Source organism: Musa acuminata, chromosome BXJ2-1 (assembly GCF_036884655.1).
Source record: "Musa acuminata AAA Group cultivar baxijiao chromosome BXJ2-1, Cavendish_Baxijiao_AAA, whole genome shotgun sequence".
Classification (NCBI taxonomy): Eukaryota; Viridiplantae; Streptophyta; class Magnoliopsida; order Zingiberales; family Musaceae; genus Musa; species Musa acuminata.
Window position 1 is genome coordinate 27,040,643 of NC_088338.1, and position 23,498 is coordinate 27,064,140.

General features: G+C 46.9%; 9 non-coding genes and 10 pseudogenes across 9 annotated transcripts; all 19 read left to right on the forward strand.

The window, feature by feature from the left end:
• The first annotated feature begins 116 nt into the window (after positions 1 to 116).
• Positions 117 to 235, forward strand: LOC135599759 (5S ribosomal RNA). The gene has a single exon (XR_010482102.1). It is a non-coding gene; the product is annotated as a 5S ribosomal RNA (ribosomal RNA).
• A 350-nt stretch (positions 236 to 585) lies between these two features.
• Positions 586 to 704, forward strand: LOC135602212 (5S ribosomal RNA). The gene has a single exon (XR_010483962.1). It is a non-coding gene; the product is annotated as a 5S ribosomal RNA (ribosomal RNA).
• A 350-nt stretch (positions 705 to 1,054) lies between these two features.
• Positions 1,055 to 1,173, forward strand: LOC135601108 (5S ribosomal RNA). The gene has a single exon (XR_010483412.1). It is a non-coding gene; the product is annotated as a 5S ribosomal RNA (ribosomal RNA).
• Positions 1,174 to 1,523: 350 nt separating this feature from the next.
• On the forward strand, positions 1,524 to 1,642 carry LOC135600575 (5S ribosomal RNA). Its single transcript, XR_010482894.1, has one exon. It is a non-coding gene; the product is annotated as a 5S ribosomal RNA (ribosomal RNA).
• A 188-nt stretch (positions 1,643 to 1,830) lies between these two features.
• Positions 1,831 to 1,949, forward strand: LOC135602122 (5S ribosomal RNA; annotated as a pseudogene).
• Positions 1,950 to 2,299: 350 nt separating this feature from the next.
• LOC135604637 (5S ribosomal RNA) lies at positions 2,300 to 2,418 on the forward strand (annotated as a pseudogene).
• A 9,114-nt stretch (positions 2,419 to 11,532) lies between these two features.
• On the forward strand, positions 11,533 to 11,651 carry LOC135604356 (5S ribosomal RNA; annotated as a pseudogene).
• Positions 11,652 to 12,001: 350 nt separating this feature from the next.
• On the forward strand, positions 12,002 to 12,120 carry LOC135600076 (5S ribosomal RNA). The gene has a single exon (XR_010482409.1). It is a non-coding gene; the product is annotated as a 5S ribosomal RNA (ribosomal RNA).
• Positions 12,121 to 12,470: 350 nt separating this feature from the next.
• On the forward strand, positions 12,471 to 12,589 carry LOC135603482 (5S ribosomal RNA; annotated as a pseudogene).
• A 350-nt stretch (positions 12,590 to 12,939) lies between these two features.
• On the forward strand, positions 12,940 to 13,058 carry LOC135600881 (5S ribosomal RNA). Its single transcript, XR_010483192.1, has one exon. It is a non-coding gene; the product is annotated as a 5S ribosomal RNA (ribosomal RNA).
• A 350-nt stretch (positions 13,059 to 13,408) lies between these two features.
• Positions 13,409 to 13,527, forward strand: LOC135602726 (5S ribosomal RNA; annotated as a pseudogene).
• Positions 13,528 to 13,877: 350 nt separating this feature from the next.
• LOC135601129 (5S ribosomal RNA) lies at positions 13,878 to 13,996 on the forward strand. The gene has a single exon (XR_010483433.1). It is a non-coding gene; the product is annotated as a 5S ribosomal RNA (ribosomal RNA).
• A 350-nt stretch (positions 13,997 to 14,346) lies between these two features.
• LOC135603057 (5S ribosomal RNA) lies at positions 14,347 to 14,465 on the forward strand (annotated as a pseudogene).
• Positions 14,466 to 20,844: 6,379 nt separating this feature from the next.
• LOC135602796 (5S ribosomal RNA) lies at positions 20,845 to 20,963 on the forward strand (annotated as a pseudogene).
• A 350-nt stretch (positions 20,964 to 21,313) lies between these two features.
• On the forward strand, positions 21,314 to 21,432 carry LOC135600882 (5S ribosomal RNA). The gene has a single exon (XR_010483193.1). It is a non-coding gene; the product is annotated as a 5S ribosomal RNA (ribosomal RNA).
• A 350-nt stretch (positions 21,433 to 21,782) lies between these two features.
• On the forward strand, positions 21,783 to 21,901 carry LOC135601291 (5S ribosomal RNA). Its single transcript, XR_010483588.1, has one exon. It is a non-coding gene; the product is annotated as a 5S ribosomal RNA (ribosomal RNA).
• A 350-nt stretch (positions 21,902 to 22,251) lies between these two features.
• Positions 22,252 to 22,370, forward strand: LOC135602086 (5S ribosomal RNA; annotated as a pseudogene).
• A 350-nt stretch (positions 22,371 to 22,720) lies between these two features.
• Positions 22,721 to 22,839, forward strand: LOC135601803 (5S ribosomal RNA; annotated as a pseudogene).
• Positions 22,840 to 23,189: 350 nt separating this feature from the next.
• On the forward strand, positions 23,190 to 23,308 carry LOC135603670 (5S ribosomal RNA; annotated as a pseudogene).
• The last annotated feature ends 190 nt before the right edge of the window (positions 23,309 to 23,498 follow it).

The window sequence follows — 23,498 nt, forward strand, 5'->3', positions numbered from 1 at the left end:
AATAGGGATTTCATGAACGTCGAGAAAGCGCTGACGGTTTCTGACGGGCAAGAGGCTCCGGACGTTGATGCGCCGACCGCGACGTGCACATAGGCGAGGGACGAAGCTCGCGAAACGGGTGCGATAATGCCAGCACTAAGTCGCCGGATCCCATCAAAACTCCGAAGTTAAGCGTGCTTGGGCCAGAGTAGTACTAGGATGGGTGACCCCTTGGGAAGTCCTCGTGTTGCACTCCTTTTTGCATCCCGAGATACGAAACATCTCCCGTAGAGCTCCGAGATGATTGTTTTGGGGCTCGAAATTTGCCATGACCGCTACGCTGTCAGTATCAAGGGGCTCGGAGAGAGCTTTCCGGATTGGGGTCGCAATAGCGATTCCGAGTTCGTTCTAGAAAGTGCCGATGGTTTCTGCATGCGCTTGCCGTGACCGATACGCAGTCGTCGGGCTAGGGCTCGGAGAGAGCTTGCAATAAGGATTTCGTGACCGTTCGAGAAAGCGTCGACGGTTTCGTGACGGGTAAGAGGCTCCTGACTTTGATGCACCGACCGCGATGTTCACTTAGGCGAGGGACGAAGCATGCGAAACGGGTGTGATAATGCCAGCACTAAATCACCGGATCCCATCAGAACTCCGAAGTTAATCGTGCTTGGGCAAAAGTAGTACTAGGATGGGTGACCCCCTGGGAAGTCCTCGTGTTGCACTCCTTTTTGCATCCTTAGATACGAAACATCTCCCGTAGAGCTCCGAGATGATTCTTTTGGGTCTCGAAATTTGCCGTGACCGCTACGCTGTCAGTATCGAGGGGCTCGGAGAGAGCTTTCCGGATTGGGGTCGCAATAGCGATTCCGAGATCGTTCTAGAAAGTGCCGATGGTTTCGGCACGCGCTTGCCGTGACCGATACGCAGTCGTCGGGCTAGGGCTCGGAGAGAGCTTGCAATAGGGATTTCGTGAACATTCGAGAAAGCACCGACGGTTTCGTGATGGGCAAGAGGCTCCGGACGTTGATGCGCCGACCGCGACGTGCACATAGGCGAGGGACGAAGCATGCGAAACGGGTGCGATAATGCCAGCACTAAATCACCGGATCCCATCAAAACTCCGAAGTTAAGCGTGCTTGGGCCAGAGTAGTACTAGGATGAGTGACCCCTTGGGAAGTCCTCATGTTGCACTCCTTTTTGCATCCCGGGATACGAAACATCTCCCGTAGAGCTCGGAGACGATTGTTTTGGGGCTGGAAATTTGCTGTGACCGCTACGCAGTCAGTATCGAGGGGCTCGGAGAGAGCTTTCTGGATTGGCATCGCAATAGCGATTCCGAGATCGTTCTAGAAAGCGCCGATGGTTTCGGCACGTGCTTGCCGTGACCGATACGCAGTCGTCGGGCTAGGGCTCGGAGAGAGCTTGCAATAGGGATTTCGTGAACGTTCGAGAAAGCGCCGACGGTTTCGTGACGGGGAAGAGGCTCCGGATGTTGATACGCCGACCGCGACGTGCACATAGGGGAGGGACGAAGCACGCGAAACGGGTGCGATAATTCCAGCACTAAATCACCGGATCCCATCAAAACTCCGAAGTTAAGCGTGCTTGGGCCAGAGTAGTACTAGGATGGGTGACCCCCTGGGAAGTCCTCGTGTTGCACTCCTTTTAACATCCCGGGATACGAAACATCTCCCGTAGAGCTCCGAGACGATTGTTTTGGGGCTGGAAATTTGCTGTGACCGCTACGCAGTCAGTATCGAGGGGCTCGGAGAGAGCTGACGGGCAAGAGGCTCCTGACGTTGATGCGCCGACCGCGGAGTGCACATAGGCGAGGGACGAAGCATACGAACCGGGTGCGATAATGGCAGCACTAAATCACCGGATCCCATCAAAACACCGAAGTTAAGCGTGCTTGGGCCAGAGTAGTACTAGGATGGGTGACCCCCTGGGAAGTCCACGTCTTGCACTCCTTTTTGCATCCCGGGATACGAAACATCTCCCGTAGAGCTCCGAGACGATTGTTTTGGGGCTGGAAATTTGCTGTGACCGCTACGCAGTCAGTATCGAGGGGCTCGGAGAGAGCTTTTCGGATTGGGGTCGCAATAGCGATTCCGAGATCATTCTAGAATGTGCCGATGGTTTCGGCACGCGCTTGCCGTGACCGATACGCAGTCGTCGGGCTATGGCTCGGAGAGAGCTTGTAATAGGGATTTCATGAACGTTCGAGAAAGCGCCGACGGTTTCGTGACGGGCAAGAGGGTCCGGACGTTGATACGCCGACCGCGACGTGCACATAGGCGAGGGACGAAGCACGCGAAACGGGTGCGCTAATGCCAGCACTAAATCACCGAATCCCATCAGAACTCTGAAGTTAAGCGTGCTTGGGCCAGAGGAGAACTAGGATGGGTGACCCCCTGGGAAGTCCTCGTGTTATATGTTGAATCTCGGATTTTGATGATGAAGTCAATTGTCATTTGTTGTCTAATCTATGTGTTGAGATAAGTGTGCAGGATTAACTACGATGAAAGATAGACAAGCAGCAGGAGTTGCGCCGGAGTCAAGTTCATGATCACGTTGGGAGTTCGAGAGTTCGACGGAAGTTCGGACGGTCGTCGGAGGTTCTGCGAGAACAGATCCGAGAAGTCCAGAAGCTTGCCAAGCGAAGCTCGTCGGAACTTGCCAAGTGGATCGTCGCAAAGTCCAGGAGTTTGCCGGAAGTCCGCAGGAGCATCACCGAGGGTTCATCGGATGATCGACGGAAGTTCGCCGGAAACTCGCCGGAAGGAGCGATTGACGCACCGAAGCAAAGCTGCAGAAGTTGTCTTAGATTTAATCGTAGTTAGCACGTTGATTAAGTTGGAAAATGGGAGGTGATCCCATTGGCTTAATCTTGGGGCAATTGGGCCCCTGAAAGACTGAAATTGGGCCGAATGGAATGAACCATTCGGACCCTGATTGCACCAGGAGGTGCAACCGCCCAGGCCAGGAGGTGGCACCGCCTGGGCTAGGCCTTCCAGCGAGACTGGGCGGTGCAACCTCCCCAGCAGAGAGGTGGCACCGCCTGAGCTCAGTCTTCGAGCTAGACTGGGCGGTGCAACCTCCCTGACAGAGAGGTGGCACCGCCTGAGCTCAGTCTTCGAGCAAGACTGGGCGGTGCAACCTCCCTGGCAGAGAGGTGGCACCGCCTGAGCTCGGTCTTCGAGCTCTGCCAGGCGGTGCAACCTCTCCAGTCAAGAGGTGCAACCGCCTGATCCCAGAATTTCGGGATTTGATTGTTTTGAGCTCCAAATTTGAATTGGGTTGGGGCCTATAAATTCCCCACCCATTCAGCACTGAAAAGATACAGACCTACACCGAAATCTTGATCTTTTCTGTGATTCTAAGAGCTCAAGTGTTGTAAAGCCTTTAAGTCTCCTCCTTCTGTTCTTCAAGTTTTCAGTTGTAAAGTGAGGAGAGAAAGGTCTCTAAAGGTTGTCTCCTGAGCCTGTCAAAAGGAGAGAAACTGTAAAAGGGCAGTTTGGCCTTCGCCTATTGAAGGAAGGCCCCTAGTTGACGTCGGCGACCTCGTCGGTGGAGGAAGCCAAAAGTGGAGTAGGTCAAGGCTGACCGAACCACTCTAAATCTCTGGTTTGCGTTTATTTTTGAGCACTTTATCATTACTGCAAACCTCCTTCATTACTACTGCTCTCTGCGCTTTCACGAACAAGTTCTAAATGCTGTTCTTCCGAATCTGCATTCAGACGTAAATTCGTATTTTCATACATTACAGTTTACGTTTACGTTTGATTCTGCAGAACTGTCTTCCGTGCTTTTACGAACGAGTTTCTTTGCAGTTTACACTTACATTTTGATCCTATTGATAACTGCAAACTGTCCTCTATAATTTTACGAACGAGTTTCAACATTTAGACGTAAAACTGCATTTAGACGTAAATCGGCTTTCCTCGCACAATCATCAGATCTCAGTTCACGTTTACATCTTGATTTCAACTGCATACTGCCTTCTGCGAGTATACAAACGAGTTTCAAAGTTCAGACGTAAATCTGCGTTTAAGACGTAAATCTGCGTTTAGACGTAAATCTGCGTCTAGACGTAAATCTGCGTTTAGATGTAAATCTGTTTTTTGCAGATTACTTTTTGAGCTATACAACAGCAGCACATTATCTTTATACTTCTGCTTAAACTGCTCCTAGACGCAAACTTTGTTTAGACGCAATCTGCGCTTAGACGCAATCTGCGTTTAGACGCAATCTGCGCTTAGACGTAATCTGCGCTAAGACGCAAACTGTGCTTAGACGCAATCTGAGTTTAGACGCAATCTGCATTTAGACGCAAACTGCGTTTAGACGCTAACTGTGTTTAAACGTAAACTGCACTTAATCATAAGTAATCTTAGAATCGGCTTTTGCATCAAAATAGTCTTTATCGAACGAACACAGCTTTCGTTTTTTAATCGCTGAAAAATATCCGCTGCACTAATTCACCCCCCCCCCTCTTAGTGCTCTCGATCCTAACAATTGGTATCAGAGCCCGGTTAACTCTCAAAAGGATTAAAACCCAAGAGAGATGGCTTACGCCGGAAACCAAGAGGGCCATTCCATTACACGTCCACCCATGTTTAATGGGACAGACTACACCTATTGGAAGACCCGAATGAGAATCTTTCTTATTTCTATGGACATTGATCTTTGGAATCTTGTCGAGAATGGTTTTTCAAAGTCTTCTCTTCCAATGATCGATTGGAATGATTTGGAGAAGAAGGCTTTCGCTCTTAATGCAAAGGCTATGAATGCCTTATTTTGTGCACTTGATAAAAACGAGTTTAACCGTGTTTCAACTTGTGAAACTGCGTTTGATATTTGGCACACGCTCGAAGTGACCCATGAGGGCACAAGTAGAGTAAAAGAGTCAAAAATCAATTTGCTGTTACATTCTTTCGAACTTTTTCGGATGAAACCGAGTGAAACCATTGGCGACATGTTTACCCATTTCACGGATGTCGTCAACGGTCTAAAAGGACTCGAAAAGAGCTTTTCGGATTTTGAGCTTGTTAATAAGATACTAAGATCCCTTCCTAAGAGTTGGGATCCTAAAGTCACCGCTATTCAAGAGGCAAAAGATCTGCGAAATTTCCCTCTTGAAGAACTAATCGGGTCATTAATGACCTACGAAATGACTTGTAAAGCTCATGAAGAGCAAGAAGACATCCTTCCAAAGAACAGGAAGGATATGGCACTCAAAACTTCAGAATGTCACTTGAGAGAAAACTCAAGTGATGAGGACTATGATGATGACTTGGCACTTCTAACAAGAAAGTTTAAAAAGTTCTTTAAAAGAAACAAGTTTAAGAATGATGCAAAAAATAAACTTGAACCCAAAAAGGACCAAGTAATCTGCTATGAATGCAAAAAGCCGGGACACTACAAGAGTGATTGTCCCCAAGTCAAGAAAAGAACAACAAAGAAGAAGGCGCTCCAAGCAATATGGGATGATTCGAGCGCATCTGAGGAAGAGGAGTCCAACACCGAGCAAGTTGCTCATTACGCCTTAATGGCCATCGAAGATGAGGTAACAAATTCAATAGATGCTGATTTATCTTTCGATGAATTATTAAATGCTTTCAATGACTTATTTGACGAATGCAAGAGTATAAGTAGAAAATATAAATTGCTGAAAAAGATGCATGATAGTCTTACTTGTGAGTTTGATAAGTTAAAAGTCGAACATCATGATAGTTTAAATTCATGTATCAAATGTCATGATTTAGAAACTTTGCAAAAAGAAAACCTGCTACTCAAGGACACCTTGAAGAAATTCGAGGTTGGTAGCAAGTCATTAAACATGATCCTTGCAAACAAGGGTCACATTCCAAAAAGGAGCGGAATTGGATTTGTGAGAAGTCCTCACCAAAATCCAACCACCTTCATAAAAGGCTCCATCTTACATGTTCAACACCAAACCAAGTGCAACTTTTGTTGCAAATCTGGACACAAGACACATTGTTGTCCATTCAAGAAAATAAGTCCAAACAAACTAATCTGGGTTCCTAAAGGAACCATGACAAATTCTATGCAACATGATAAGAAATGTAGATCTATTTATGAGGTACCCAAAAGCAAATGGGTTCCTAAAGATCATCCCTTCCTATAAAAACATTAAAATTTTAGGCCGGAGCAAGAAATAATATTCTGCTCCTTGACTCTCGATGGTCAGAAACCAAGAATCAAAAAGGAACTCGCAACGCTTAAGTAACAAGTGGAAGTTATGAAATCACAAATACGATTTGGATACAACCTTATTAGAAACATATGATATCCAAATTCACATACCCCCTTGATCTTCAAAACCCGTTAACACTATCATCTACGAATTAATTCTTGTATCATGAAGAAACTAAATATGTTATGGTCTTAAAAGGGATACCAAACAAACTATCAACATACGTATGCACGTTAAAAGATCTATCTTGATCGTACAAGAGCTTCTTCCTTAAATAAAAACTCATACGAAATCATGTAACAAACATTAATTGCTCTGAAACTCTCCTCAAGGCAAAGGCTCCCTGATCAAATCATATTAGGTGCTCACTGGCTGCAGGCGGTGGCATCTCTCCAGCTGGCGGTGGCACCTCCAGCTATCACGGGTTGCCAGAGGTTGCACCGCTCCAGCCAGAGGTGCAACCGCCCGCAACTCTGCCTTTTTAAACCCACACTAGGGCCGGCTATGGAACCGACCCCAACTCACTCCCATTTCCTCCTCTACTCTTCCAAGTCTCCTCCATTCCCATTTCACTCCTCTAAGCCTTCCAAATACCTCCCATTTCGGAGCAAAACATCAAGAATCCTTCCTTCTCTTGAAGATCTCACAAAGGTACTCTCTAAGAAGCTCTTAAATTCTGTTTTGTTCTTCATTTACTCTAGCTCATCATCATCCCTCTAAACAGCAGTAGTTATGGGATCTAGAAGATCCTCAAGGGACAAGGGAAAGAGGAGATTAGTAGAAGAGTTTGATTTCACTCTTTTCGATTCGAAATACCATGCTGAAAAATTTCCCTCTTTCGAACTTAGATGTATCAGTAAGGAAAAATACGTAGATCTAAATGAACTAAGAGACTTAGAGACCATCCAATGGTTTGCAAACCTAGGTCTACTTCCAATCTTGCAGATTAACGAACCCATCTATCCTAGGCTTGTTAGATTATTTTACAATAACATACAAATAGATGATGAAGGAAGGATGTCCACCTATCTTTTGGGACAACACATCTCAATCACTGATAGGTTCATTTGTGATATGATAGGCATTCCCATAAAAAGCATAGGACTCTACTTTAGAGGATCATGGGATGATGAAAGTATTGGAACATCCTATGTTGAAGCCTTAGGAACAATCTTTGCCAATCCTAACATAGCATTGGTTCCCAAAAGTTGTGAACATCTATTGCCTTTGAACACTAAGATACTTCATTATATCATGACTAGTATAATTCTTCCTAAACAATACCATCATGATGAAATAAGTCAACTAGAATTAGGAACTATGTACTCAATCATGAAGAGACATGACATCTGTCTTGGCTATCTTATTCAACAAAATATGTTAGAATTATCTAAGAAAGATATGATGCTCCCATATGGTGGTATAATCACTAGAATAATAAAAGCTTACGACATTCTAATATCACCAGAAGAAGAAGTAATGAAAGTAGATCGATTCAGCATAATAAACAAAAATCTACTTCACCGACTAATATGTTACTATAGAAACGGTAACTGGGTTAGACTCCCTAGAAGGACTGATCACCCTCAATCTGAACCAGAACCGGAAACACCAGTATTTAGGGGTACTCAATCTCCTCTGACCCTTCCCTTTGAGGAAACACATCCAGTTGAGCAAACTCATACATCCATCGAAGAAATTGGGATTCGTATGGATCGATTCGAACAGAGACAAGAACGGATTGAACAAAGACAAGATCAAATCCTATCTGAGCTGCAGCAAATTCATAGTCAATTTGACTCCTTGTTTAGGCACTTTAATTTTCCACCTCATCAATGAACTTATTGAACACCTGTTGTTGTTGTAAACTTCTTATGATACTCACTTCTGATGTACTGGCTATAAACATCTATTGTGTAAAAGTTATCTCAGATTTTTAAGGTATCATTACTGTTTGGTATGTGATGTGTCCAAATTAAGAATGTTGTGCTTTGAAACTAAAAGTTTTGAAAATCTTGTGTTTTGATTTCATTCGAAGAGAACTAGGAATGTTGATGTGTCCGAATAGATAAATTTGTTAAAATAATTTTCTTTCGGACTATATTGTATGATCAAATCACTTGATTTCCATGATTATATGTGAAAATCTGCAATAAAATCTTGTCCGAATGCATCTTATTTATGAAACAGATTTTCTCGTACACCTTCATGAAAATTGAGTTTCTGAAATAGATTTGATGAAGTGATTCATGTGTATGTATTCCATCCTGCAAAATCTTTACAATGGATTATAACACAAAGGGGAAGAAGTATTTAAAGCAATCTATATAAAATTCCTCTTTAAGCTTGCTATTATTATTTTCTGGTATCATAGTTACTATGCTTTTTGTTGATGACAAAGGGGGAGATATATATGAATTGATAAACACTGCCATGATTAGAAATACTATGAATGATGCTATAAACACTGCTATGATTATGCCATCCTTGCATCACCAAGAGATATATGAACATGTGCTAAAGTTTGCATTATGCCCTGAGTTGATATCTTATCATGTGAAGAAAATGCAAAACTTGCTAGAATATTTCAAATATGTGCATCATGTAATAAGTTTCACAGCTTTATATGATAATGTTCAAACTACATGATGAATAGTTACAAACACAATCATACAAACTTATTGATGTATGTCAAACCCTGACATCATCCTTGAAGAGATACATCATGATGGGAGTATTGATAAGTTTAACTGATCTAACTTATCAATACGTCACTTGAATTCTTAGGTCTTGAATTCAAGGTTGACTTATCTCAACTATGGCATATAGACAGGGGGAGTTAAGGATAACTCCATTATCAATTGATTGTCATCATCAAAAAGGGGGAGATTGTTGAATCTCGGATTTTGATGATGAAGTCAATTGTCATTTGTTGTCTAATCTATGTGTTGAGATAAGTGTGCAGGATTAACTACGATGAAAGATAGACAAGCAGCAGGAGTTGCGCCGGAGTCAAGTTCATGATCACGTTGGGAGTTCGAGAGTTCGACGGAAGTTCGGACGGTCGTCGGAGGTTCTGCGAGAACAGATCCGAGAAGTCCAGAAGCTTGCCAAGCGAAGCTCGTCGGAACTTGCCAAGTGGATCGTCGCAAAGTCCAGGAGTTTGCCGGAAGTCCGCAGGAGCATCACCGAGGGTTCATCGGATGATCGACGGAAGTTCGCCGGAAACTCGCCGGAAGGAGCGATTGACGCACCGAAGCAAAGCTGCAGAAGTTGTCTTAGATTTAATCGTAGTTAGCACATTGATTAAGTTGGAAAATGGGAGGTGATCCCATTGGCTTAATCTTGGGGCAATTGGGCCCCTGAAAGACTGAAATTGGGCCGAATGGAATGAACCATTCGGACCCTGATTGCACCAGGAGGTGCAACCGCCCAGGCCAGGAGGTGGCACCGCCTGGGCTAGGCCTTCCAGCGAGACTGGGCGGTGCAACCTCCCCAGCAGAGAGGTGGCACCGCCTGAGCTCAGTCTTCGAGCTAGACTGGGCGGTGCAACCTCCCTGACAGAGAGGTGGCACCGCCTGAGCTCAGTCTTCGAGCAAGACTGGGCGGTGCAACCTCCCTGGCAGAGAGGTGGCACCGCCTGAGCTTGGTCTTCGAGCTCTGCCAAGCGGTGCAACCTCTCCAGTCAAGAGGTGCAACCGCCTGATCCCAGAATTCCGGGATTTGATTATTTTGAGCTCCAAATTTGAATTGGGTTGGGGCCTATAAATTCCCCACCCATTCAGCACTGAAAAGATACAGACCTACACCGAAATCTTGATCTTTTCTGTGATTCTAAGAGCTCAAAAGTGTTGTAAAGCCTTTAAGTCTCCTCCTTCTGTTCTTCAAGTTTTCAGTTGTAAAGTGAGGAGAGAAAGGTCTGTAAAGGTTGTCTCCTGAGCCTGTCAAAAGGAGAGAAACTGTAAAAGGGCAGTTTGGCCTTCGCCTATTGAAGGAAGGCCCCTAGTTGACGTCGGCGACCTCGTCGGTGGAGGAAGCCAAAAGTGGAGTAGGTTAAGGCTGACCGAACCACTCTAAATCTCTGGTTTGCGTTTATTTTTTAGCACTTTATCATTACTGCAAACCTCCTTCATTACTACTGCTCTCTGCACTTTCACGAACAAGTTCTAAGTGCTGTTCTTCCGAATCTGCATTCAGACGTAAATTCGTATTTTCGTACATTACAGTTTACGTTTACGTTTGATTCTGCAGAACTGTCTTCCGTGCTTTTACGAACGAGTTTCTTTGCAGATTACACTTACATTTTGATCCTATTGATAACTGCAAACTGTCCTCTACAATTTTACGAACGAGTTTCAACATTTAGACGTAAAACTGCATTTAGACGTAAATCGGCTTTCCTCGCACAATCATCATATCTCAGTTCACGTTTACGTCTTGATTTCAACTTCATACTGCCTTCTGCGAGTATACAAACGAGTTTCAAAGTTCAGACGTAAATCTGCGTTTAAGACATAAATCTGCGTTTAGACGTAAATCTGCGTCTAGACGTAAATCTGCGTTTAGACGTAAATCTGTTTTTTGCAGATTACTTTTTGAGCTGTACAACAACAGCACATTGTCTTTATACTTCTGCTTAAATTGCTCCTAGACGCAAACTGTGTTTAGACGCAATCTGCGCTTAGACGCAATCTGCGTTTAGACGCAATATGCGCTTAGACGCAATCTGCGCTAAGACGCAAACTGCGCTTAGACGCAATCTGAGTTTAGACGCAATCTGCATTTAGACGCAAACTGCGTTTAGACGCTAACTATGTTTAAACGTAAACTGCACTTAATCATAAGTAATCTTAGAATCGGCTTTTGCATCAAAATAGTCTTTATCGAACGAACGCAGCTTTAGTTTTTTAATCGCTGAAAAATATCCGCTACACTAATTCACCCCCCCCCCTCTTAGTGCTCTCGATCCTAACAATGTACTCCTTTTTGCATCCCGGGATACGAAACATCTCCCGTAGAGCTCCGAGACGTTTGTTTTGGGGCTCGTAATTTGCCGTGACCACTACGCTGTCACTATCGAGGGGCTCGGAGAGAGCTTTCCGGATTGGGGTCGCAATAGCGATTCCGAGATCGTTCTAGAAAGTGCCGATCGTTTCGGCACGCGCTTGCTGTGACCGATACGCAGTCGTCGGGCTAGGGCTCGGAGAGAGCTTGCAATAGGGATTTCGTGAACGTTCGAGAAAGCGCCGACGGTTTCGTGACGGGCAAGAGGCTACGGACGTTGATGCGCCGACCGCGACGTGCACATAGGCGAGGGATGAAGCTCACGAAACGGGTGCGATAATGGCAGCACTAAATCACCGGATCCCATCAAAACACCGAAGTTAAGCGTTCTTGGGCCAGAGTTGTACTACGATGGGTGACCCCTTGGGAAGTCCTCTTGTTGCACTCCTTTTTGCATCCCGGGATACGAAACATCTCCCGTAGAGCTCCGAGACATTTGTTTTGGGGATGGAAATTTGCTTTGACCGCTACGCTGTCAGTTTCGAGGGGCTCGGAGAGAGCTTTCCGGATTGGGGTCGCAATAGCGATTCCGAGATCGTTTTAGAAAGTGCCGATGGTTTCGGCACGCGCTTGCCGTGACCGATACGCAGTCGTCGGGCTAGGGCTCGGAGAGAGCTTGCTATAGGGATTTCATGAACGTTCGAGAAAGCGCCGACGGTTTCGTGACGGGCAAGAGGGTACGGACGTTGATACGCCGACCGCGACGTGCACAAAGGCGAGGGACGAAGCACGCGAAACGGGTGCGATAATGCCAACACTAAATCACCGAATCCCATCAGAACTCCGAAGTTAAGCGTGCTTGGGCCAGAATAGTACTAGGATGGGTGACCCCCTGGGAATTCCTCGTGTTGCACTCCTTTTTGCATCCCGGGATACGAAACATCGCCCGTAGAGCTCCGAGACGATTGTTTTGGGGCTGGAAATTTGCTGTGACCGCTACGCAGTCAGTATCGAGGGGCTCGGAGAGAGCATTCCGGATTGGGGTCACAATAGCGATTCCGAGATCGTTCTAGAAAGTGCCGATGGTTTGGGCACGCGCTTGCCATGACCGATACACAGTCGTTGGGCTAGGGCTCGGAGAGATCTTGCAATAGGGATTACGTGAAAGTTCGAGAAAGCATCGATGGTTTCGTAACGGGCAAGAGGCTCCGGACGTTGATGCGCCGACCGCGACGTGCACATAGGCGAGGGACGAAGCTCGCGAAACGGGTGCGATAATGCTAGCACTAAATCACCGGATCCCATCAAAACTCCGAAGTTAAGCGTGCTTGGGCCAGAGTAAATCTAGGATGGGTGACCCCCTGGGAAGTCCTCGTGTTGCGCTCCTTTTTGCATCCCGGGATACGAAACATCTCCCGTAGAGCTCCGAGATGTTTGTTTTGGGGCTGGAAATTTGCTTTGACCGCTACGCTGTTAGTATCGAGGGGCTCGGAGAGAGATTTCCGGATTGGGGTCGCAGTAGCGATTCCGAGATCGTTCTAGAAAGTGCCGATGGTTTCGGCACGCGCTTGCCGTGACCGATACGCAGTCGTCGGGCTAGGGCTCGGAGAGAGCTTGCAATAGGGATTTCGTGAACGTTCGAGAAAGCGCCGACGGTTTCGTGACGGGCAAGAGGCTCCGGACGTTGGTAAGCCGACCGCGACGTGCACATAGGCGAGTGACAAAGCACGCGAAACGGGTGCGATAATGCCAGCACTAAATCACCGGATCCCATCAAAACTCCGAAGTTAAGCGTGCTTGGGCCAGAGTAGAACTAGGATGGGGGACCCCTTGGGAAATCCTCGTGTTGCACTCCTTTTTGCATCCCGAGATACGAAACATCTCCCGTAGAGCTCCGAGATTATTGTTTTGGGGCCGGAAATTTGCTGTGACCGCTACGCTGTCAATATCGAGGGGCTCGAAGAGAGCTTTCCGAATTGGGGTCGCAAAAGCGATTCCGAGATCGTTCTAGAAAGTGCCGATGGTTTCGGCACACGCTTGCCGTGACCGATACGCAGTCGTCGGGCTAGGGCTCGGAGAGAGCTTGCAATAGGGATTTCGTGAACGTTCGAGAAAGCGCCGACGGTTTCGTGACGGGCAAGAGGTTCCGGAAATTGATGCGCCGACCGCGACGTGCACATAGGCGACGGACGAAGCTCGCGAAACGGGTGCGATAATGCCAGCACTAAATCACCGAATCCCATCAAACCTCCGAAGTTAAGCGTGCTTGGGCCAGAGTAGAACTAGGATGGGTGACCCCCTGGGAAGTCCTCGTGTTGCGCTCCTTTTTGCATCCCGGGATACGAAACATCTCCCGTAGAGCTCCGAGACGTTTGTTTTGGGGCTGGAAATTTGCTTTGACCGCTACGCTGTTAGTATCGAGGGGCTCGGAGAGAGATTTCCGGATTGGGGTCGCAATAGCGATTCCGAGATCGTTCTAGAAAGTGCCGATGGTTTCGGCACACGCTTGCCGTGACCGATACGCAGTCGTCGGGCTAGGGCTCGGAGAGAGCTTGCAATAGGGATTTCGTGAACGTTCGAGAAAGCGCCGACGGTTTCGTGACGGGCAAGAGGCTACGGACGTTGGTACGCCGACCGCGACGTGCACATAGGCGAGTGACAAAGCACGAGAAACGGGTGCGATAATGCCAGCACTAAATCACCGGATCCCATCACAACTCCGAAGTTAAGCGTGCTTGGGCTAGAGTAGAACTAGGATGGGTGACCCCTTGGGAAATCCTCGTGTTGCACTCCTTTTTGCATCCTGGGATACGAAACATCTCCCGTAGAGCTCCGAGATGATTGTTTTGGGGCCGGAAATTTGCTGTGACCGCTACGCAGTCAGTATCGAGGGGCTCGGAGAGAGCTTTCCGAATTGGGGTCGCAAAAGCGATTCCGAGATCGTTCTAGAAAGTGCCGATGGTTTCGGCACTCGCTTGCCGTGACCGATACGCAGTCGTCGGGCTAGGGCTCGGAGAGAGCTTGCTATAGGGATTTCATGAACGTTCGAGAAAGCGCCGACGGTTTCGTGACGGGCAAGAGGGTCCGGACGTTGATACGCCGACCGCGACGTGCACAAAGGCGAGGGACGAAGCACGCGAAACGGGTGCGATAATGCCAACACTAAATCACCGAATCCCATCAGAACTCCGAAGTTAAGCGTGCTTAGGCCAGAGTAGTACTAGGATGGGTGATCCCCTAGGAATTCCTCGTTTTGCACTCCTTTTTGCATCCCGGGATACGAAACATCTCCCGTAGAGCTCCGAGACGATTGTTTTGGGGCTGGAAATTTGCTGTGACCGCTACGCAGTCAGTATCGAGGGGCTCGGAGAGAGCATTCCGGATTGGGGTCACAATAGCGATTCCGAGATCGTTCTAGAAAGTGCCGATGGTTTGGGCACGCGCTTGCCGTGACCGATATGCAGTCGTCGGGCTAGGGCTCGGAGAGATCTTGCAATAGGGATTACGTGAAAGTTCGAGAAAGCGTCGATGGTTTCGTAACGGGCAAGAGGCTCCGGACGTTGATGCGCCGACCGCGACGTGCACATAGGCGAGGGACGAAGCTCGCGAAACGGGTGCGATAATGTGTTAGGACTCTAGCTTGGAGAGTCCTAATTGAGAGGGACATTCATGTAAAAATGTTAGGACTCTAGCTAGGAGAGTCCTAATTGAGAGGGACATTCATGTAAAACTGTTAGGACTTTAGCTAGGAGAGTCCTAATTGAGAGGGACATTCTGTTAGGACTCTAGTTAGGAGAGTCCTAATTGAGAGGGACATTCATGTAGGAGGTTTTTTCTTAGAGAAGAATTAGGAGTTGTAAGGGAATAGGAGTCTTGAGTAGGAGTCCTATTAGGAGTTGGTTAGAAGTAAGAGTCTTAAGTAGGAGTCCTATTAGGAGTTCGGGTTTAGAAGCCCTATAAATAGCCATGTATTCCTCCTCTTTTCTCAAGCAATAGATGAATTTTTTATGCAGCCTTTGAGCAGCAACTTGGAGGGAGGAACCCCTATAGAGTTCCAAGGAGGCCGATCCCCTAAAGAGATCAACCCCAAGTTTAGAATCTGCAAGGGTTCTAACACCTGGTATCAGAGCAGCGTTCTTGGCGTCTCGCTGCCCTTTCACAGCCATCCATCAACCCTCCACAACCATCCAAAGCAATTCCCACAATTGCTTAAAAGATCGTCACCGAATTCCGCCATCATCTCCACCACCACGGATCATCCTTTGATCTCCCCGTGAATTGCAACAGGTTCTGGTTTCCTACCTTACTGCTGCTGCAATTTAGTTATCCTTATTCGAAAATCTAAAAAAAAAAAAAAAAAAAAATCGTTCCTATATTGCTGCATAAACTTTTCGTCACAAAGTTTTCATCTCTACAACGAAAGATACATTGCAGAATTCCAGCCGCATAGCACCATCTGTTTGATCTTGCTACTGTGCTTTTTCTATCCAAATTTCTACGAAATTTTTATGACATCTTTGACACTTCTTAACAGTGGATTTCCCTTTGGTTTCATCAAAAAATTCTCAATATAAACTACTGATCTTTTATGTCCAATCTGCTGCACTTGAATTGCAGAATTCAAGCCGCATAGCACCATCTGTTTGATCTTGCTACTGTGCTTTTTCTATCCAAATTTCTACGAAATTTTTATGACATCTTTGACACTTCCTAATAGTATATTTCCCTTTGGTTTCATCGAAAAATTCTCAATATAAACTACTGATCTTTTATGTCCAATCTGCTGCACTTGAAAATCTATGCTGCAGAAAATTTCAGCTGCATATCGTTGCCTTAACCCATCTATTTGCAATCTTTTTTGAATGAAATTTCTTATAGACTTCATATATCATCTTGGCTTCCATCTAAGATTGATCTATTAAGAAATTCATCTCTAAAAACGATTTTATGTTGCTGCAAATTTTCATCGTAGCCCGCTGAAATGTTTCGACGATAATTCTGCAATTGCAACTTGCACCAATTTCTTTGCTGTTATACTGCCGAAATTTTCTTGATTAAATTAGATATACTTGCTGTCATATAAACTGTGATTGTGCTATCAATTCCCTCCTCAATTCTCTTAAGTTTTTGGTGGAAATTACGTCGAGAAACCGTTGTTTCTTCGACGATAATTCTACTCTTACAAGACAGCACATACTTGCTGCAACTTCCACGGATTTCTGTCAAACTTTTGCTACCATCTACTACAGATCCAAAACTTTCATCCACAGCCCTAAAACTCTACCAAACCACACCCTCAAACTGCACCCAAAACAGCCACAAAACAAGCCTAAACCGTAGCCTACATCCACCAATCCACCAACACTTTCGACCATCACTTCTCTCAACCTATACATGCCTTTAACCCAACAGCAAAAGAGAGATCTTAACAACATTGATTTGGGGCCATATACTATGGCATCTAAGGAGGCAATCAATGCTAAATTCGAAGCCTTGGAGGCGCGAATGGAGGATAAGATTCGGACGCTCTTTACCGAACTCAGATTGGGCCGACCACTAAGCCCGAAGAAATCATATCAAGGAGAGAGCTTTGCCCAATCACACCAAGCCCGAAGAGATGACTTCCAAGAGAGGGGAAGCTCTATGACCAACCCCAACTATCCATGCATGAGAGTGGACTTCCCTAGATGGGAAGAAGGAGACCCGATTGGTTGGATTTCGCACGCGGAGCGATATTTTCGGTACCACAAAACCGCGGATGTATCTATGGTGAAAATTGCAGCTATACATCTTGAAGGGGATGCTATTCAGTGGTTTGACTGGTTTGAACATACTTATGGAGTCCTTTCATGGCGACAATTCAAAGAAGAACTGCTAATTCGCTTCAGACCAACCGATTACGAGAATATTGACGAACAACTAGCAAAGATCCGACAAACCTCCACCATTCAGGAGTACCAAACCAGGTTTGAAAGGTTATCTAATCAAAATCATGATTGGTCTCAAAAACAGCTATTGAGGACCTTCATTGAGGGCTTGAAGCCGGAGATCCGAGGAGAAGTTAAAGCGCGACAACCGTACACGCTTATGGCAGCCATTTCTTTCGCACGACATCAAGAGGAGCAATTGAACCATGAAGCTCGAAGGACTAGGGTCACTCGTCAACCAGTAATATTGAAGCCCTCAGCCCCCCCTACTATCGACCAAGTCCCTGCACCAAAGAGGTTAACAGGAGAAGAGCTTCGGGAGCGATATGCGAAGGGGTTATGTTGGCATTGTGACGAGCCGTGGAGCCGTGAGCATCGCTGTAGTAAAGGAGGACTTCTTATGATTGAACCGATAGAAGAAGTGGTCATTGAACATCCAAAAGAGAGCTTTGAACATGAAGAAGAAGATGCAGAAGAAGAGCCACAACCGACCGAAGTTACGGTACATACACTAGCTAGCTACTCAAACCCGCAAACGATGAAAATTGGAGGCCTTCTCAAACAACAACCAATCACTGTTCTCATCGACACAGGCAGTACTACTAACTTCCTAAATAGTAAGCTTGCTGTTCGGATATCATTACCTATCGAGAATCGCTGTAGGTTTGATGTTAAGGTCACCGACGGACGGATTTTGAATTGTGATCATAGGCGCTTGCAGGAGAAACTATTGCTGCAGGACCAAGGGATAATTGCAGATTTCTTCCTTCTCCCTCTTAACAATCATGAGGCCATGCTCAGAATTAAATGGTTGACGACATTAGGTGATATTTCCTGGAATTTTATGAAACTAATTATGAAATTTTACAGTAAGGAGAAACAGGTGACATTGCACGGGAAACGTGGGGGCGACATAACAACGATTTGCACACAACAAATGGAGAATGTTTTGCATAAAGCATGCAGCGGCTTTTTGGTAAAACTTGAGCAGCAAACTAAGGGAGAGCCAACAGAATTTGAAGATCCAAATCTACTTCCTTTGCTTACTGAATTTTCAAATATATTTGACGAACCGCGCAACCTACCTCTTACCTGTCGGCATGATCATTGTATAATGATTCTTCCAGGCAAATCTTCAGCAAATGCTCAGCCATATCAGTATCCACATCTCCAGAAGGATGAAATAGAAAGGATTATAAAAGAGATGCTCGAAACAGGAGTTATTCGGCCAAGTTGCAACCTCTACTCTTCGCCGGTGCTACTTGTACGCAAGAAGGACGGAACAAGGCGAATATGTGTTGATTACCGAGCTCTCAATGGCATAATCATCAAGGACAAATACTTTATTCCAATAGTAGATGAATTGCTAGATGAAAGGGAGCACAAATCTTTACAAAGCTGGACCTTTGATCCGGGTATCATCAAATACGAGCATGCGAAGAAGACATACGGAAAACCACCTTTTGAACACACAACAACCACGAATTTTTGCTTTCTGCAACAAAAGGTGGAATATCTTGGGCATATCATATCAGAGGAAGGTGTGGCAGTGGACCCCTTCAAAATTGGAGCAATGCAAAACTGGCCGACCTCGAGAAACATAAAATTGCTACATGGCTTTCTGGGTTTAACAGGCTACTACCGCAAGTTCGTGAAAAACTATGGAAAGATCAGTGCACCACTTACTTCCTTACTAGAAAAAAATGTCTTCCAATGGTTGGACAGAGCCTCCACTGCCTTCGACAAACTTAAGGCAGCCATGACGACGACGCCGGTGCTAACACTACCAGATTTCAACCGACCCTTCATTATTGAGGCCGACACATCTGGAGTCAGAATTGGAGCCATTCTCATGCAAGATGGTCGACCACTCGCATACACTAGCAAGGCATTCTCTCCCTCCGATCAAAATATGTCAACATATGATAAGGAGATGCTCGCCATTGTGCGTGCAGCAACGAGGTGGAGATTGTACTTGATCAGGCGATACTTTCAAATCAAGACCGACCATAAAAGCCTAAAATATCTCTTGGAACATAAGATATCTTCCCCCGAGCAGCAAAAATGGGTAACAAAACTTCTTGGATTTGATTTTGAAATAACTTACAAAAAGGGGAAAGAGAATGTTCTTGCAGATGCGCTTTCGCAGCTACCCGAGCAAGTTGAAGTTTCTACCGTTTCACTTCCGACCAGCGACTTCCTTGAGGATATTAAGATGGAATGGCAAGAAGATTCAGATACTAGTAAGATTATAAAAAAATTGGAGGAAGCACCAAGTCCCATGGCTCATTACAATTGGGACTCAAAAGAATTACACTATAAGGGACGCATTGTGCTTGTGACAAATTCTACTTGCATCTTCAATAGCAGATTTTGGACAAAGTTATTCTATATGCAGGGTACTAAATTGAAAAGGAGTACGACATATCACCCACAAACCAACAGCCAACCGGAAGTTTTAAACAGGTGCTTGGAGACAGCCCAAAGCCACCCACCAAATATGACTACCCAAAGAGAACTCCAGACCCAGCCAAGTGCCATTATTGATCGACGGATCGTGACTCGACGACGACGACCCACTAATGAAGTGCTAATACAGTGGGCGAACCTACCAAAAGAAGATGCCACTTGGGAGAACTATGACGACTTGAAGATCAAATTCCCAGAATTCATGAATCATCAGCCTCGAGGACAAGGCTGATTTGAAGAGGGCGGGTCTGTTAGGACTCTAGCTTGGAGAGTCCTAATTGAGAGGGACATTCATGTAAAAATGTTAGGACTCTAGCTAGGAGAGTCCTAATTGAGAGGGACATTCATGTAAAACTGTTAGGACTTTAGCTAGGAGAGTCCTAATTGAGAGGGACATTCTGTTAGGACTCTAGCTAGGAGAGTCCTAATTGAGAGGGACATTCTGTTAGGACTCTAGTTAGGAGAGTCCTAATTGAGAGGGACATTCATGTAGGAGGTTTTTTCTTAGAGAAGAATTAGGAGTTGTAAGGGAATAGGAGTCTTGAGTAGGAGTCCTATTAGGAGTTGGTTAGAAGTAAGAGTCTTAAGTAGGAGTCCTATTAGGAGTTCGGGTTTAGAAGCCCTATAAATAGCCATGTATTCCTCCTCTTTTCTCAAGCAATAGATGAATTTTTTATGCAGCCTTTGAGCAGCAACTTGGAGGGAGGAACCCCTATAGAGTTCCAAGGAGGCCGATCCCCTAAAGAGATCAACCCCAAGTTTAGAATCTGCAAGGGTTCTAACATAATGCTAGCACTAAATCACCGGATCCCATCAAAACTCCGAAGTTAAGCGTGCTTGGGCCAGAGTAAAACTAGGATGGGTGACCCCCTGGGAAGTCCTCATGTTGCGCTCCTTTTTGCATCCCGGGATACGAAACATCTCCCGTAGAGCTCCGAGACGTTTGTTTTGGGGCTGGAAATTTGCTTTGACCGCTACGCTGTTAGTATCGAGGGGCTCGGAGAGAGATTTCCGGATTGGGGTCGCAATAGCGATTCCGAGATCGTTCTAGAAAGTGCCGATGGTTTCGGCACGCGCTTGCCATGACCGATACGCAGTCGTCGGGCTAGGGCTCGGAGAGATCTTGCAATAGGGATTACGTGAAAGTTCGAGAAAGCGTCGATGGTTTCGTAACGGGCAAGAGGCTCCGGACGTTGATGCGCCGACCGCGACGTGCACATAGGCGAGGGACGAAGCTCGCGAAATGGGTGCGATAATGCCAGCACTAAATCACCGGATCCCATCAAAACTCCGAAGTTAAGCGTGCTTGGGCCAGAGTAAATCTAGGATGGGTGACCCCCTGGGAAGTCCTCGTGTTGCGCTCCTTTTTGCATCCCGGGATACGAAACATCTCCCGTAGAGCTCCGAGATGTTTGTTTTGGGGCTGGAAATTTGCTTTGACCGCTACGCTGTTAGTATCGAGGGGCTCGGAGAGAGATTTCCGGATTGGGGTCGCAATAGCGATTCCGAGATCGTTCTAGAAAGTGCCGATGGTTTCGGCACGCGCTTGCCGTGACCGATACGCAGTTGTCGGGCTAGGGCTCGGAGAGAGCTTGCAATAGGGATTTCGTGAACGTTCGAGAAAGCGCCGACGGTTTCGTGACGGGCAAGAGGCTCCGGACGTTGGTAAGCCGACCGCGACGTGCACATAGGTGAGTGACAAAGCACGCGAAACGGGTGCGATAATGCCAGCACTAAATCACCGGATCCCATCAAAACTCCGAAGTTAAGCGTGCTTGGGCCAGAGTAGAACTAGGATGGGGGACCCCTTGGGAAATCCTCGTGTTGCACTCCTTTTTGCATCCCGAGATACGAAACATCTCCCGTAGAGCTCCGAGATTATTGTTTTGGGGCCGGAAATTTGCTGTTACCGCTACGCTGTCAATATCGAGGGGCTCGAAGAGAGCTTTCCGAATTGGGGTCGCAAAAGCGATTCCGAGATCGTTCTAGAAAGTGCCGATGGTTTCGGCACACGCTTGCCGTGACCGATACGCAGTCGTCGGGCTAGGGCTCGGAGAGAGCTTGCAATAGGGATTTCGTGAACGTTCGAGAAAGCGCCGACGGTTTCGTGACGGGCAAGAGGTTCCGGAAATTGATGCGCCGACCGCGACGTGCACATAGGCGACGGACGAAGCTCGCGAAACGGGTGCGATAATGCCAGCACTAAATCACCGGATCCCATCAAACCTCCGAAGTTAAGCGTGCTTGGGCCAGAGTAGAACTAGGATGGGTGACCCCCTGGGAAGTCCTCGTGTTGCGCTCCTTTTTGCATCCCGGGATACGAAACATCTCCCGTAGAGCTCCGAGACGTTTGTTTTGGGGCTGGAAATTTGCTTTGACCGCTACGCTGTTAGTATCGAGGGGCTCGGAGAGAGATTTCCGGATTGGGGTCGCAATAGCGATTCCGAGATCGTTCTAGAAAGTGCCGATGGTTTCGGCACACGCTTGCCGTGACCGATACGCAGTCGTCGGGCTAGGGCTCGGAGAGAGCTTGCAATAGGGATTTCGTGAACGTTCGAGAAAGCGCCGACGGTTTCGTGACGGGCAAGAGGCTACGGACGTTGGTACGCCGACCGCGACGTGCACATAGGCGAGTGACAAAGCACGAGAAACGGGTGCGATAATGCCAGCACTAAATCATCGGATCCCATCACAACTCCGAAGTTAAGCGTGCTTGGGCTAGAGTAGAACTAGGATGGGTGACCCCTTGGGAAATCCTCGTGTTGCACTCCTTTTTGCATCCTGGGATACGAAACATCTCCCGTAGAGCTCCGAGATGATTGTTTTGGGGCCGGAAATTTGCTGTGACCGCTACGCAGTCAGTATCGAGGGGCTCGGAGAGAGCTTTCCGAATTGGGGTCGCAAAAGCGATTCCGAGATCGTTCTAGAAAGTGCCGATGGTTTCGGCACTCGCTTGCCGTGACCGATACGCAGTCGTCGGGCTAGGGCTCGGAGAGAGCTTGCTATAGGGATTTCATGAACGTTCGAGAAAGCGCCGACGGTTTCGTGACGGGCAAGAGGGTCCGGACGTTGATACGCCGACCGCGACGTGCACAAAGGCGAGGGACGAAGCACGCGAAACGGGTGCGATAATGCCAACACTAAATCACCGAATCCCATCAGAACTCCGAAGTTAAGCGTGCTTGGGCCAGAGTAGTACTAGGATGGGTGATCCCCAGGGAATTCCTCGTTTTGCACTCCTTTTTGCATCCCGGGATACGAAACATCTCCCGTAGAGCTCCGAGACGATTGTTTTGGGGCTGGAAATTTGCGGAGACCGCTACGCAGTCAGTATCGAGGGGCTCGGAGAGAGCATTCCGGATTGGGGTCACAATAGCGATTCCGAGATCGTTCTAGAAAGTGCCGATGGTTTGGGCACGCGCTTGCCGTGACCGATATGCAGTCGTCGGGCTAGGGCTCGGAGAGATCTTGCAATAGGGATTACGTGAAAGTTCGAGAAAGCGTCGATGGTTTCGTAACGGGCAAGAGGCTCCGGACGTTGATGCGCCGACCGCGACGTGCACATAGGCGAGGGACGAAGCTCGCCAAACGGGTGCGATAATGCTAGCACTAAATCACCGGATCCCATCAAAACTCCGAAGTTAAGCGTGCTTGGGCCAGAGTAAAACTAGGATGGGTGACCCCCTGGGAAGTCCTCATGTTGCGCTCCTTTTTGCATCCCGGGATACGAAACATCTCCCGTAGAGCTCCGAGACGTTTGTTTTGGGGCTGGAAATTTGCTTTGACCGCTACGCTGTTAGTATCGAGGGGCTCGGAGAGAGATTTCCGGATTGGGGTCGCAATAGCGATTCCGAGATCGTTCTAGAAAGTGCCGATGGTTTCGGCACGCGCTTTCCATG